This window comes from Dermacentor andersoni, chromosome 1 (assembly GCF_023375885.2).
Source record: "Dermacentor andersoni chromosome 1, qqDerAnde1_hic_scaffold, whole genome shotgun sequence".
Classification (NCBI taxonomy): domain Eukaryota; kingdom Metazoa; phylum Arthropoda; class Arachnida; order Ixodida; family Ixodidae; genus Dermacentor; species Dermacentor andersoni.
The window spans coordinates 180,079,538-180,094,593 of NC_092814.1; the positions used below are offsets into that span (position 1 = coordinate 180,079,538).

At 48.2% G+C, this 15,056-nt stretch overlaps 1 protein-coding gene across 1 annotated transcript in view; it reads left to right on the forward strand.

The window, feature by feature from the left end:
* The first annotated feature begins 729 nt into the window (after window positions 1-729).
* The window catches only part of LOC126547100 (uncharacterized), a 151,444-nt gene continuing 137,117 nt past the window's right edge, over window positions 730-15,056 (forward strand). The window contains exon 1 of the mRNA XM_050194961.3: window positions 730-1,051. The gene's annotated coding sequence lies outside the window, so the exon portion shown is untranslated. The remainder of the gene's footprint in view (window positions 1,052-15,056) is intronic.

Here is a 15,056-nt window from a genome sequence, read left to right on the forward strand (position 1 = left end):
GGTATCGCTTATTTAGGAGCACAACGCAAAAAAGAACGCTTGACCTAGGCTTATTCCGGCACGTGCACCCTGTTATACGATAGCTCTCAATAGCGAACTTCTCATATTGCGTTGTCTCTAGCAATTTATGCGGCAAATGAACAAAAATCAATAAAAGAACTAAAGAAGTAAATTCGAGGGGTATTATGTCTCTTATTACCGGGCTAAGGCATGTGCCATTAGCAAGCCTGATCCCCTGTATAATTGCTTGCAAGTGAGGGCCTTCAAGATAATGATGTTCCGATAAACGGCACAGCAGCATGGCATTTGTAGTTCCCGCTTAGTCTTACTTTGTACGAAAATTTTATATTAAAGGAAAGGTCGATGCAAGAGTACGCAATATGACCAGAATAGAACGAAGAGAGCGCTGGGGAAGGTCGACATGGGAGCGGGAGAAGCCGCGTCCGCGCTAACAATACACGTATATGCACTCCTCCTTTGGCGTTCCCCATTACTCTAATTTTTGCCTTCCCGGAACGCGCTGGAATGAAAGGGATAGTTCGGCCGCCCTCTTCTTGCGCGAGGCAAGGAAGGACGTTAACCGCAGGCCAATAAACACGAAGAGATGAAGAAATACAGAAGAAGCGCGAGGGGGGGGGGGGGGGGGGGAGTTCTGCGCACTGCGCGTGCGCGTCATCCGTGCCTACAGATCGACGTCCCGTCAAGACACGGCTTCGGGATACAAGCGACCTCCTACTTGAACTTGCGCTCCAGGTGGGCGAAGAGACAGGGAAGGAAGGGAAGAGGGAGCGCGGCGAACGCCCCCTGGCCCGGCGCACGCGAAGCGTCCCCGGCCAACAACGGCGGCGACAACATACGCGCTCCTACGCGCTTCGCTGGCCGAGCGCGCGCTTCTGTCGCTGAGCGTCAGACGGGTGCGCCGGTCGGCGCGCGCTGCCAAAGTTTTCTCGCCGCTGCAGGACGCTCGTCGGTGGGCCGTCAGTGCGAGCGGCGCGTGGCCGGCGACCGCGCTTCGCTCACAAGCTGGGGCCCGTTTTGACCGCCGAGACCGGTGAGCAATGCTTTTTTTTTTTTTTTTCATATTGCTTGGCTCCTTGGCTCGTGCTGCAGTATTTGGAACAAGCGCCAAGGAAGCATAAAACGCAAGAAGGACGTAAGACAACGCTATCTTGTGTCCTTTCCAAGCGTGCTGTGCTTCATTCGTGCTGGAGTCAAGCGTGCTACTACGTATACACAAACTTGCCCAACTATCCGCTCTTTTTTGCATGAACAGTTTGTTGTCAGATTCCAGGCAAATCTTTCGAGCACGTCAGTCAGCGCAGAATAGTGTGTATTTAAGGTAACGTTATACGAGAAGAGCTCATGTTCCTCTCCGAGATCAGTCTAGTGTGACGAGACGCACAGTCTTTGTGAAGTTTCTAACTCGTTCTGAGAGTGACAATATCATCAGACATCGGGCCCACTTGCAGGGTTCCTCTAGCATGTCTACACCTCCCAAGCTTGGGAGAGTGAGCTGCGCTCCCCCTCTGACTCTCTAAAGCAACCTCTGTTGAACAACGAAAGTTCTACAGTGACTACTATACAGTGTCCAGCCAAAAATTCCAGATGGTGTCATGTGTGCAGCAGTTTCGAAACTTTGCGTAAATACTGCGCGTATCTCCGCATTCTCAAATCTCTCAGGGCCATTGTGACCGTGTACTAAATAAACGACGCGTGTAGCAACCGCTGGGACGCCTTTGCGTCAGTTAACAATTTCATTTCCAGGCACTCCACCTGCGACACGTCAGCTTACGTTACGAATGGTGGGCCCCTTGTGGCAGATTGTCTCTTGTTACTTGCTTAAGACTCATTCACGCTAGGCGAACACGACAGCGACTTCGCACTGCCGACTGTCGGCGACACCGTTTTTTCCTTCGTGTCGGCGCCTCTGTCACACTTTACCGACGCGAGCTCTCCGCCGACCGTCGGCAGATTGTCGGCGTCGGTACAGTGTGACAGAGGCGCCGACACGAAGGAAAAAACGGTGTCGCCGACAGTCGGCAGTGCGAAGTCGCTGTCGTGTTCGCCTAGCGTGAATGAGCCCTTAACAACACCTCAGCGGTGTTATAATAGCAAGGTGTACCATTACACGCTTCAGAAGAGTGTTGCCTTCCATCTAGTCGGCAAATCTCCCGCAGAATTTTAGGGAAAGCGAGGAATAAAATCTACTTAAGACAGCGCAGAGAGGTAGGCCGGTCGTTGAGCTCTCCTTTTTCCCGATGCTGTGTACTGTTGTAGGAATGTTAAGAGAAGAGTAAGGAGCTGACAAAGTGAGCGTAGAGTAGGGCCTAACATTGGCGGATGACCGATGAGCTCGCTAGTCAAGACCCTTTATGCTTAACAATTTAAGTGAGGCCCGGATGACTCGGCAACTTTGTTTGCAATGCTGCCGCCTTACCAGAGTTATCAGTACAGTTGGGGAGTCATAAGCCGAAAAGATTTACGCACCTAGCAAACCGTGTTAATATATCACAATGTTGACCGTGGCTTGTCATACTATGGCACAGCTTCACGCTAACGCAGTTGTGCGTTCGTCTTGTGAGGTGATGTTTGTTTAACTATCGATGTTTTCTATGCCGGAAATTCCAATTGATGACATAACTTATCTGATGAAGAGCGGCGAGCGTATTATTAGAATGTTAATATAATTCTGATTGTTCTTCCGTGCGTTCACCGATTTCATCTCTCCGATTAGCCAGTCGTTTATTACAGACTGCCGATGCACTGTTGTGACGATCACCGTGGGCGCGAGTATTCAGCTGCTTGCCTGTTTTTGAAGTAAGACTGCATCGATAGGTAAACGCGCGATAACGACTTTCGTAAGTTAGGAGTATTGAACGAGCTTTTGTACGTTCGTTCAAGTGAGCTGCTACAAAAGGCGTGCTCATATGTTAGCGGTAAAGAAAAAAGCAAAATTAAGTTGTGGGGTTTAAGGCCCCGATACTGCACGGAGGGTAATGACAGGCGCCGTATCAGAGGGCTTGTCTGCTTCAAGTCTTCGTCTGTGTCCCTTTGCGCTATAAACCAAGAATTAATTTTGAGGCGAGCTTAATCTAAGCACACGTGGATTTCTTTTTTTTTTGCATTTCGCTGCCATTGAAATGCGGCCGCCTGGGCCGAGATACGAACCAACGATCACGTGCTCATGAACAAATTAAAATTAAATTATGGGGTTTTACGTGCCAAAACCACTTTCTCATTATGAGGCACGCCGTAGTGGAGGACTCCGTAAATTTCGACCACCTGGGGTTCTTTAACGTGCACCTAAATCTAAGCACACGGGTGTTTTCGCCTTTCGCCCCCATCGAAATGCGGCCGCCATGGTCGGGATTCGATCCCGCGACCTCGTGCTCAGCAGCCTATCACCATAGCCATTGAGCAACCACGGCGGGTGTGCTCATGAACAGAACGCCATGGTCACTGAGCCACCATGGCGGGTAAACGGAGAAATTCGGGCGTCCGTGGAGTGCCGTAGAAACACGCTACGCTTGTACGTTGGCGTTTGATCTATGCCAAGAATATGTTTTGACAATATTACAGCAGCGTGGTTTGAGAGGGCAACAGGAACCAACTGCTGCATCACTCATGTCTACAAAACACAAAGAAAATTGGGAACATCCGAAGTGAGAAAAAGAAAAAAACTTGAACAGGCTTACTGTCGTATTTCATTTAAGAAATAACTAGAAATGTGAAATAGGTCATCTAAGTTATTGCTTTTTATAAAGATATCTAGACTTATGCTTGTTGGTCCTACTTCATTATGAAAAGCAAGACACTGTGCAAAGCAAGTATCCGAGGCACGCAAAATCATCAGACATCTCTGAGGCACATATCACTCGCAAGACGTTTCAGTACAAACACTAAGTATAACTGCCCATCGCAAGTGTGCGCCAGAATTTACACCGGAATATCAATTTCACCCAACAGTTCGACACCAAGGCCGCACTAACTCAAGCACAGTTGACCTATAGGATGAGCTCACTGGTACATAGCTGGCGATGGGCGACGGGAAGTCAGGGCAGACTTTCCGGCCTCACCGTGAAGGCGATTTTAACAGCTAGCTGCCATCGCTCACACTGTAACTATCATATACTGGAAGACAACAGACTATGTTATTTCTTTTTAACTAAAATGTATAAATGATAAAGCACACAGAAATCAAAGTAGACGGAAAAACAACTTGCCACAAGCGGGTACCCAACCCACATTGCTGCATTACGCGTGTGATGCTCTTATGCAGTTGAGCTACCGCAGCGCCGTTTTCCCATCCATTTTCGTGTACTGTACTAGATCTAGCCGCGAAAGTCATATAATGCAGAGTCCGGGGGATTGGTCCGCTCGGTGCAGACGGGTACGCTGGAAACCTGGCGTGTTCGACGTGAAAGGGTCTGCAATGCTGATAGAGATGTTGAAAACGGCATGCTTTCGGCTGCTACACAATGCTAATGGGGAGACGAACATATTTACAAAAAGAGCAGCAACAACAAAAAGGACGCGCTATCGCAGGGCAAATTCTTACAAATTGAAACAAGAACAGGCTAAAGAAGTAACTAAAAATTAAATTTTGCAGTTTTACCTGCCAATATCACGCTCTGATAATGAGGAGGCACATCTTAGTGGATTACTCCGGATCAAGTGCCTTCGTGGCAGAACACTTTGTTTCTGGGCTCTGTGAATTTTTAGTGCAATCTTCGCCTTTCGAGGTGCCTCGCCTCCCCGTCTTGCGGCCATGGACACGGAGAATGCCAGAAGTCATCACGGCCGCCAACCGCAAGGAAGCGAGTAGGCTGCCCTAGTGACACCGAAGACACCGAGCTCGGAAGGCGACTCATCCGACGACAGCTTCATACCCGTCCGGAGTAAGAGGACGAAGAGAAAGATCGTCAACACAGCGCCGTCAACTCCTGCGAATACAACGACTATGAAGTCAAGGCCTGCGCGCTGCCCACGCGTCATCATCTTTATGCCGGAAGAACCCTCAAGCAACCCTACGATTGCCGAACAGGCAAGCCCCATCCATTTTCTGGAATGTGCGAGGCCGGATCAAATTAAATATATCAGAATAAATCCACGCAAGAATATACTCGCCATAGACGTGTACAACGCGAGTACGCTTGGAAAACTTCAAGAAATCACGGAGCTAGGCGGAATCAAAATGCGCCCCTCTATCCCGATCGACGATACATCCATAGCCGGTGTAATTTACGACATTGACATTGCCATTCCCAATGATGACCTACCTAGCCTCATCAAGCCGGCAAACGAGGGCACGATCATTACGCAAGTGCGTCGCCTTGGGAATACGCGCTGCGTAAAAGTAATTTTCAAGGGGGATTGTATACCATCCCACGTTAAAGTCAGACATTTCCGACATCCGGTTCGACCATTCATCCAGAAGCCGCTTCAATGCCATCAGTGTTTCATGCTAGGGCATGTCAAGGGCGTGTGTACGAACTCGCTATTGTGTCTCCGTTGCGCTGAACCTCATGCAGGAGAGACCTGCGGTGTCACGGTTCTTAAGTGCGTCAACTGTAGCGGCCCTCACGCGGCCTCGTCGAAAGACTGTTCCCGTATCAAAAAGGAGCGCGCGGTTCTCAAGCAAATGGCCAGAGACAATTCGGCCCAAAGGGAGGCAGCCGAAGTAGTCCGGCGTCGGCGTCAACGTCGGCACCATCGTACGTCTTCAAAGAAGGCGCATGCGCGAAGTGTTAGTACCCACTACACTGCGGCATCACTTAGACGCGCCGCGAAAGGGTCCATCACTTCCACGAAGGAAGCAGATAAGCCTCTTTCTTTAGAGGAATGGCCTACGCTACTGAGCCGCTCCCTTGCTAAGGAACCTCAGAAGGTCGCGGCCCCACCGGAGCCTTCTCCGGCCTAAAACAAGTCATCATCATCATCAAGTCGTCAAGTCATCTCAGTACTGCGTTCCCTCATGGAAGCCATCTGAGCGATTTTAGTGGACATGGGGACAACGCCTGCTCGAAGCGCGCTTAAAATGCTGGACGCCTTAGCCCAGTGCTTGAACCCCTCAACCAGAAAGATGGCTACCCATACCCCATCTCTCCGAAAAGAAGTCATGGCAGCGTCCGTCATCCAATGGAACGCCAGAGAGCTAAAATCACGTCTTTCAGATTTTCGTCCGTTTGTGTACACGAATGTGTTTCCGCTCATCGTCATTTGTGAGCCCAACTTGTCGAAACCAATCAGACTGTCAGGGTACGAAGTTATCATGTCTTCAACAAATGCTGCATGCAGCAAAATCATTATTTTTGTTCGTCGTGAACTTACCTATGTTTTGGAACCCATTCCGCCCCACGACGACAATCAATATATATGCATCACAGTTAAAAAGAATAAACTCTTGTTTAATTCATAGGCGTATATATATTGCCTTCAATCAATTTTGATACTAAAAGATTAGCGGATATCTTGAGTGTTTGTGCCGCCCCATGGGTCATCATAGGAGATGTCAATGCACACCATCCAGCATGGGGAAGTACAAGGAGAAATGCAAGAGGACGAAGATTAGCAAGCATCGCCTACAACTATGGCCTTACTCTCCTGAACGATGGTAGCCACACCGTTTTTCGAGGCGTGACACACCGCAGCTGCCTCGACCTTGCTTTCGTCTCCAACTCTCTCGCCAGATGTGTGAAGTGGTTTCCAGATATTGAGACACATGGGAGTGATCACATTCCCACCTATCTAAACATCAAAGGCTTGTCGTCTAGATCTTGTCCACGGAATACCATTCGGACGATTCAATGGGCCAGCTTCAAATCTGATATGGAAGATGCCTGCCGCGAGGGCCTTCCCTCTTGGTTAGAGCAAACAATTAAACATACGATGCAAAACGCCACTCGCATGATGACGATCTCTTCCACGCGAAACGACTTCTACATGGAATTAGAGCGACTTCGTCGCTGGGCGGAACGTCGATATCGGCGTACAAATCAATCCATTACCTTAGGGCAGCCAGGAGGATGCAAAAGAAGATTCAGCGTCGTATGAATAGATTAGCGTCGGAACGTTGGACAACATTCTGCCAGGCACTAGACCCCCGCAAGCCACTGTCTCACATTTGGAAAACGGTGCAAGGTCTGCGTTACCTTCCGGAACAGCGTTTTCCATTCAAGGCGCTCGCGCTTTTCCAAGGGCGGCAAGACATCGATGTCGCAGAAGACTTTTGCGCGCGGATCGCAGACCAAGCGACTCGTCCAGATTCTCCAGCCCGAGGTGACGTCCCCCATTCCTGTGATTGCCGCATGGACCTTCCTTTTACAATGGAGGAGCTCGAGGCGGCACTAGCTCTCTGCAGGCGCTCTTCATCTCCGGGTCCAGATGGTATATCACACGGAGCCTTGTGCTATCTCGGAGAATCCGCAGGGAGAGAATTGTTGAGTCTTTACAACTCCTCATGGCAGGAGGGAAATGTTCCTGACGAATGGAAAGTAAGCCGCCTGGTGCCACTCTTGAAGCAGGGCAAATCCCCACTAGAGCTCACCTCTTACCGCCCAATAGCGCTGGCCAGCTGTGTAGGAAAGATAATGGAACGGATGATCCTTAGCCGCCTGGAATGGTACCTTGAACACTACAAGATCTATCCGAATTCCATGGCTGGTTTCCGACGTGACTGCTCTTCCATCGACAATGTAGTTGATCTCGTTTCATATGTCCAGCACGAAAGGTTCCGTAAGCGTTTATCTACAGCTATATTCTTAGATGTGATAGGCGCATACGATAACGTATTACATGAGGCCATTCTCGACACTCTTGCGACGGTTGGCCGAGGTGGTCGAGTCTTTCTGTGGATTGCAAGTTACCTATCTGCAAGATCATTCTTTGTGTTAACTGACGATGGCCCAACTATGCGACGCTATATAGCAGGGGCGTTCCTCAAGGCGGTGCTCTCAGAACGATGCTATTCAACCTCGCTCTTGTTGGACTTGCTGAATACTTGCCAACTACCATCAAGATTTCAATATACGCAGACATCTGTGTTTGGACTTCGGCAGTTACACGTCCTCAGATACCTGCGCGGCTTCAAAGAGCGGCAACTTTGACAGCGAGCTACTTGTGTAAACAAGTTCTCAGCATATCACCAAAAAAATGCGCACTAGTAGCATTTACTCGCAAACCAATGACGCCTTATGTCATCTCAATCAATGGGTGGACCATTTCCTATGTCAGAACCCACAGATTTCTTGGTGTAATTATTGACCGAGACCTCTGTTGGAGGCCGCACGTGGCAACATGAAACGGCGCCTGACAGCAACTTCCCAGTTGTTTAAATACTTGACAGGAAAGACGTGGGGGATGTCAGTAGACGGAATGCTGAAACCTTACAGAGCTCTCTTTCTCGGTTCTTTAAGATATAGTGTACCTGTACTGAACAACAACTGCGAGACAAATATTCGTGTTCTGCAGGCAGCACAAGCTCAAGCACTCAGAGTTTGTCTTGGTTTGCCCAGATGCACGTCAACAGAGGCAACTATTGCGATGGCTCGGGACCATCCAATGCAAACTCACATTACGGTGGAAGCCCTGAGAACACACATCAGACATTTTGCACGCGCGCCCTATCACCACCTTGCAACACTACCTTCAGACAGGCACCAAGCATCATTCTCTAAACCTATCGTCAAGTACAACGGCAAACTTCCGTCGGGCTTCACCGCTGCATCTAAACCATCGATACCCCCCTGGTGTCTCATCAGCCCCACAGTACATCTCAGCGTACCAGGAATTGGGAAAAAGTGTGAGCTGTCGTCGCCTGTACTGAAACAACTGTCTCTGCTTCTTCAGCACGAGAGGTATGCGGACAGTGTACATATTTATACTGATGATTCCACAAACATCCAGTGCTCGTTCGGTGCTGCGGTTGTTCCAGCAAGAGCTATTACCATCAGCTTCAGGACTGACCACCCAAAGACATCGACATCTGCGGAACTAGCTGCTCTTCGCGCTGCACTTTGTTTCGTCAATCGGGAACCACCTCGACAATGGTCAATCTTCAGTGACTCAAAGGCAGCCCTACAATCTGTGCTATCAGCTCTGCGTCGCGGGCCATACGAACAGCTCGTATTCGATATTAGATGCCTACTCCATACATCACATGAGAAAGGACAGCACGTGACGTTTCAGTGGCTGCCAAGTCACTGTGGCGTCATAGGAAACGAAGACGCCTATAATGCCGCTCGGGCAGCTCTTGAAGACACGCAGAAAGAGGCCATACCACTTTCACGGTCCGACGCAGCCAGCAGACTTCGAGTGCTTGCACAGGAGATCACGCTCTCTCTATGGTGCACACCAAGCAGCCAGACCAACCGGAGCTATCGTCAATACCACCTGCCCTCTTTGATGCATCACTGTATGCCAACTGGACTCCGCCGAAGAGAGGCCACTCTGTTTGATCTCTTAAGGCTAAACCCCACGAGCGCGATTTTGTGCACGACAGCGACGAGCGACGGCTTCGAGCGACGGATCGGGCCGTCGTTTGAACAGATCGCTCGGTCTTGTCGCGCGATCGCTCGGTTCTGCAAATCTAGAATTCTTCGCTCGTCGGCCGGAAGTGCTATGAGCGACTAGCCAATAGCGCGAAGCCGGAACTGGATGTACATAACTCAAGTACTTCCGAGTGTCGCACGGAACGAGCAAACGATTGAATTTTTATACGTGCAACGATAAGAACCTACTGCAAGACTTTCAGAAATATTTTATGCTGCTTTTTACAGTAAAACACATCAACTTAAGTTAATAAAGCACGCGTCACGCTAGTTTCAGCGCCTATATTGCTGCCCTCATATCGGCAACACTGGGAAGACGTCGCTCGAAGTCATCGCTCGCATAAGGTGCGACTTGTAGGCGACGAGCGAACGCGACAGCCATCTCCATCGCGTCGCTTGTCGATGTCGCGTGCAAGATCGCTTGCATGGGGTTTATGCTTTGTGGCTAGGGGTGGCATTCACAAAATCTTACTCATTTCGCATTGGAATGGCCGACAACGCTCTCTGCAATGCCTGTCTTTGAGAGGAGACACTAGAACACATTCTGTGCGACTGTCCTGAATATAATGTTCAGAGACAGTCCCTGGCGCCCGTTCTGGCGCACCTTGGCAATAGACCATTGTCAGTTGAAACGATTTTCACAGCTGAAGGCGACGAATGGACTACTCCGGTTTTTGAAAGAGACGGGCTTGGGCAAGCGGCTGTGACAGTGATGTCACGTACCACGCAAGAGTGACGGACTGTAACTGACGATGTGTGTGCTGTGCTGTGTGTTCTCGCTCTCCCCTCCCCATTTTTCATCCCCCCCCTCCCGCTCCCATGTGTAGGGTAGCAAACCCGTGGAGCTGAACTGGTTAACCTCCCTGCCTTTCCTTCTCCACTTTTTCCTTCCTTCCTTCTGGACCAATCTTGACCACCTGGGGCTCTTTAACGTCCACCCAATGCATGCTACACGAGCGTTTTTGCATTCTACCGCCATCAGAATGCTGCCGTCAAATCCGGGTATCGCGCATGGAACCCGCGACCTCACGCTAAGCAGCGCAACACCATAGCCACTGAGCTACCACTGCGGGTCAAACAAATAATTGAGGTATAATGGAGAACAATAAAACAAGCGCGAGTCGCTGTACACGCATACACCTTATTACTATACCTCGGACACCCATCTCTCCTTAAGGAAGCCTTTCACGGCAGCGAGATCTCCCCTTTCAGAACACTGAAACATGAAACGGTCCAATTGATATATGGTATCGACTGGCAGCTGGTTGTTGAACAGCACTACCTTTGGAAGGGGCATAATAGGGACAGTCCAGCAACACAAACTGCCTCTTCATCTGTCCTACCACATGCGCACAAGCTTGCGCGATGAAATGGGAAATAATAAGTGTATACTGCATCAAGAGAAAAGCGTTGACACAAGGTTTTCACAAGTTGCTGCATGTTAACAAATGTAGAGAATTCATACCCAGGGTTTATCGTATACAAAATGGATCCTCTAGTCGATTGGTCTTAATTGTTTATTGCTTATTTCAGGGCTTGCCAACGATGTTCGAGCGTCGTCAAATGTTCGCACGATATTATACACAGGTGATGACCTTTGGAGACGGTGCATGCAGCGCTGCTGCGTATCTAAAGGCTAGTGAGCTCAGACTGCAGCGAAACAGTTCTCGAGCAACTCCGGACTCGATGTCAAATCTCATAGCACATTACGCTGGGCGCGATTATTAGAGGAAGTTATGCAGAACCCACCGTGACTATAGTTCCACTTATTAAAAGCGGATTTGGGCCTGTCAGTTTCTCCGAGCTGCTCATAAAATTCTTTAAGCCCTTTTCGCACTCCTTTTTTTTTTCTTTTTGTTAATCGGCGCTCGAACTTCTTAAATTAGAAAATGGTAATTTGGTGTATAATCTCTCAGTAATTAGCTATTTCGCAAGAAGGAAATTTCTAGCTGGCCGGAACTGAAGTATTCAACATTAGCAGATTGCACTTCGCCGATTGAAAGCCTTGCCGCACAAGAACAAGACGAACAGAACAAAAAGACGACACACAAGCATGTGTGTGCCGCCCTTTCTTTGTCTTCTTTCGTCTTCTTCGTGCGCTAAACGCTTTTTAATTCTGTCATTTAGATCCGTAACTATCGCTGAATACGAGCAAAGCAACCGCAAAAGAATAGTTTTCATTGCTATACTCAAGGTAGCGTTGCTGTATAATGAGCACGCCCGGTTTTCCGATCGCCATTGCTTATTTCTAGTATTCACCGTAATTTGCCTACTCAGAAAGTGTGCAGGAAAATATAAGGCATGATTCACGTTATTACTTCGTAGCAAGCCGGATGTATCGGGATATACTTGTTAAATGAAATATTCCGTTTGTCTCGGACGACATTCCTGGACAAGCCATGTCACTTATTTCGGTTTGTTTCGGAGTGTGATCCGCTTGCTGGCTCGAATTCATCTGGTCACCCGATAGAACAGCAGTCATAAACCGCACACGGTATTGTCAGCGCTGAGGTGCCGGCATGTGAATGGGGGGAGAAGGGGAGGGGTGAGGGGGAGGCAGCAGAGCCCCCAGCCCATTCTTGTACTGTGCTATGTGTGAACTGTGCTACGCGATGTACGAATGGGCAGGTACCGGAGCCCCCGTGAGGTGCTGTGCGCCGGATGAATCATTGTGATCAATGCAGCCAGTACAACGTAAATGTGCCCTTTATATGCAGCGTCCACCACGTCGTGTTGTACAGCAAGTCGATAGAACAAGTTCCCTACCAACAAACCTATACGGTTGTACAAATTTACTGGTGTAGCCAAGGTCTCCGACTGAAACAACACCGCATGACGACACTAATACATCGGTATTACTTTGCGCAACTGTACTTACATCGTATGTAAAGAATGAATAATACTGCATGGATTCGAGAGAAACTAAGCGGTCGACCAACTTCTTAAAATGAACGAATCTGACAACGTTGTTAGACTGCTAGAGCCGAGCGTGACCTATTAAGCAGGGTTTTCGACTCTGGTTCGTAATGTGGGGCTCAAGTGAATAGATACATCTGAAGAGAAATCATTTATATATATATATATATATATATATATATATATATATATATATATATATATATATATATATATATCTGTTAAAAAGAAGAAGAGACAAAATGGAGCCCTGAGGCACTCCAGCTTTCAAAGGCAATTTGTTATTGACGAATAACTGGTTGTCTACAGATATCACCTGCGGGCGGCCGGGCAAATAGTTTTTTAGGAACTGGTAAAAAGGCCCCCTGAAACCGAGCAGGTATAGTTTTTCAAGCAGGAGTTCGTGGTTCATAGTATCGAATGCTTTAGGAGTATCGAGAAACAATGCACATGCAAGCATGTTTTGTTCTAAAGCTGTGTTTAATTCGTCCGAAAATTCCTCGAGCAGAGCCAATGGTACCCCGTCCCGCGACAAAACCAAACTGACGGCTTGATATGACTGAAAACTTGTCTAGAAATGACGTCATTGTTTCTTAGAGAAATCTTTTTATTTGTGACATGATAGGCAAGATCGAGATAGGTCGGCAACTGTCCACGTTGCCTTTCTTTCCTCCTTTAAATAATGGTGTTACAATGGCCGTATTTAATTTCGCCGGCATCGTAGCTGTTTCTAGAAGTCCATCTGGTATGACAAGAAGAATACTCGATAGCGTGTTGAAGTTTCGTTGGAGCAAAGATACCGATATACCGTCCATACCAGCTGGCTTATGTCACCTAAACCCAGCAACTATTCTTGCGAGTACGTCAAATGTTATTGTCGATAAGAAAGTGGAAGCTGATATGATTTTTTCTTTTCCAGAGCGGCCAGCTGGCATCGTTGTGCGAAATGTTGATTGAAGATTGTGGCTGTCTGCGCGAGATCACATGGGAAAGCGTCGCTAGCTTCGAACTGGTAGTGTCTTTAGCGCGTAGGTGGTTTATCAGTGACCACGTCTTCGCCATGTTTCGAACAGATCATTGAAACTGACGTTGAAAGTAGCGTCGTTTTGCGCATCGTATAAGGGTGTCGACTGTATTCCTTGCGATTGTGTAGCTAGTGCGAAGCAGAGCATTGCTAGGAGCTCGCTTAAGCCGTTTTCACTGCAAATCTCGGTAGGCATTTGCATTCATGATATCCATGGTAAGCCAGTTGTGATTTCTTCACTGTTATAACAATTCGAGTACAGGCTTCTTGAAAGTTGCGTATTTGCGAACAAAATTCTTCATAAATCAACACTGGCACCCCGGAAATAATCAGTGAAGACCAATCGAACCTGCGAATCATCTCATCCAATTTGCGTTGATCAACAAAGGCAACGCGCGTTGGTCCATCTGAGCTATTTGCTTTCCAACGGTGAGGTGCGTTAAAGAGGTGCCTCAATCTAAAACGATAGACAGTGAAGTAGTGGTCTGCTAAGCGCTGCGTGATCACGCATGAATGCGTTCTTCGGCCATTCACAACTTCACGTGCGAAGGTGGTGACCATGCTTTCGAGGTCAAAAGCAGAAAGGGCAAATAATCCGACACTTGAGTTTTGCCTGGGCATAATACGACAATATTTAGATCACCGGTGAGGCAACACACCTCCTCATAACTGAAACGCTTCAAAACAGTTTCTAATTCTAGTATGAAGCGACTGACACTGTTTTCAGGAGGCCGGTAGAAAGTAAGAGGGGTCTGAAAAAAGCTTACATTCAAACACAGGCATTCCGCATGAGACAGATCTACATCAATGCATGATACTGTGTATTTATCGTTCACAAAAACTGCAATCCCCCCCCCCCCCCCTCCGCGGTGCGAACGAGTCACAATTTCAGCACTATAAGCTTTTATTACAAAGAACTGTGCGCTTGATTCGGGAATATTTATTTCGGTTAGCACAGATACATGTACAAAATTTACGTTTCGGCTCCCCCACGGGAGCCTGTTCACAATGAAAGAAGCGGCAGAGCTGGCGCCCCTTTTTATGTGTCTCAAAACATGACTAAGGCACCTGGCATACACGGGCGGCAGATTGCCTTCATTGCGATGAAGAGTGTGCGCCGTGGTTTGGATGATTAGGGACTCAAGATAAAGACGCGAAGATTTCGTTCCTTGGCAATCACGCGAGATTTCTCCCAGTTAATTTTATGTGATGTGGTTGCGCATATATATATATATATATATATATATATATATATATATATATATATATATATATATATATATATATAGTCACGGCTCACTGGAGACAAGAGCGGAGAGCGGTATTTATTCGAGAGATTTAGGGCAAGCGCTCAGTCCAGACTTCTTCTCTAGCGCCCCGCTTGCACAGACGAGGTCGTCGTCTTTATCGTCAGCGTGGTTGGGCACAGATGGTGTCGCGGCATTTGCCCCCCTCCAGAAGGAGCATCGTCCCGATGCTCGGCGGGTAGCATCCGGTGTCCAGCAAACCACAGAGTGTCCATGTCATTCAGAAAAATAAGGTTTCATGCGCACCACGTGCACAGTCTC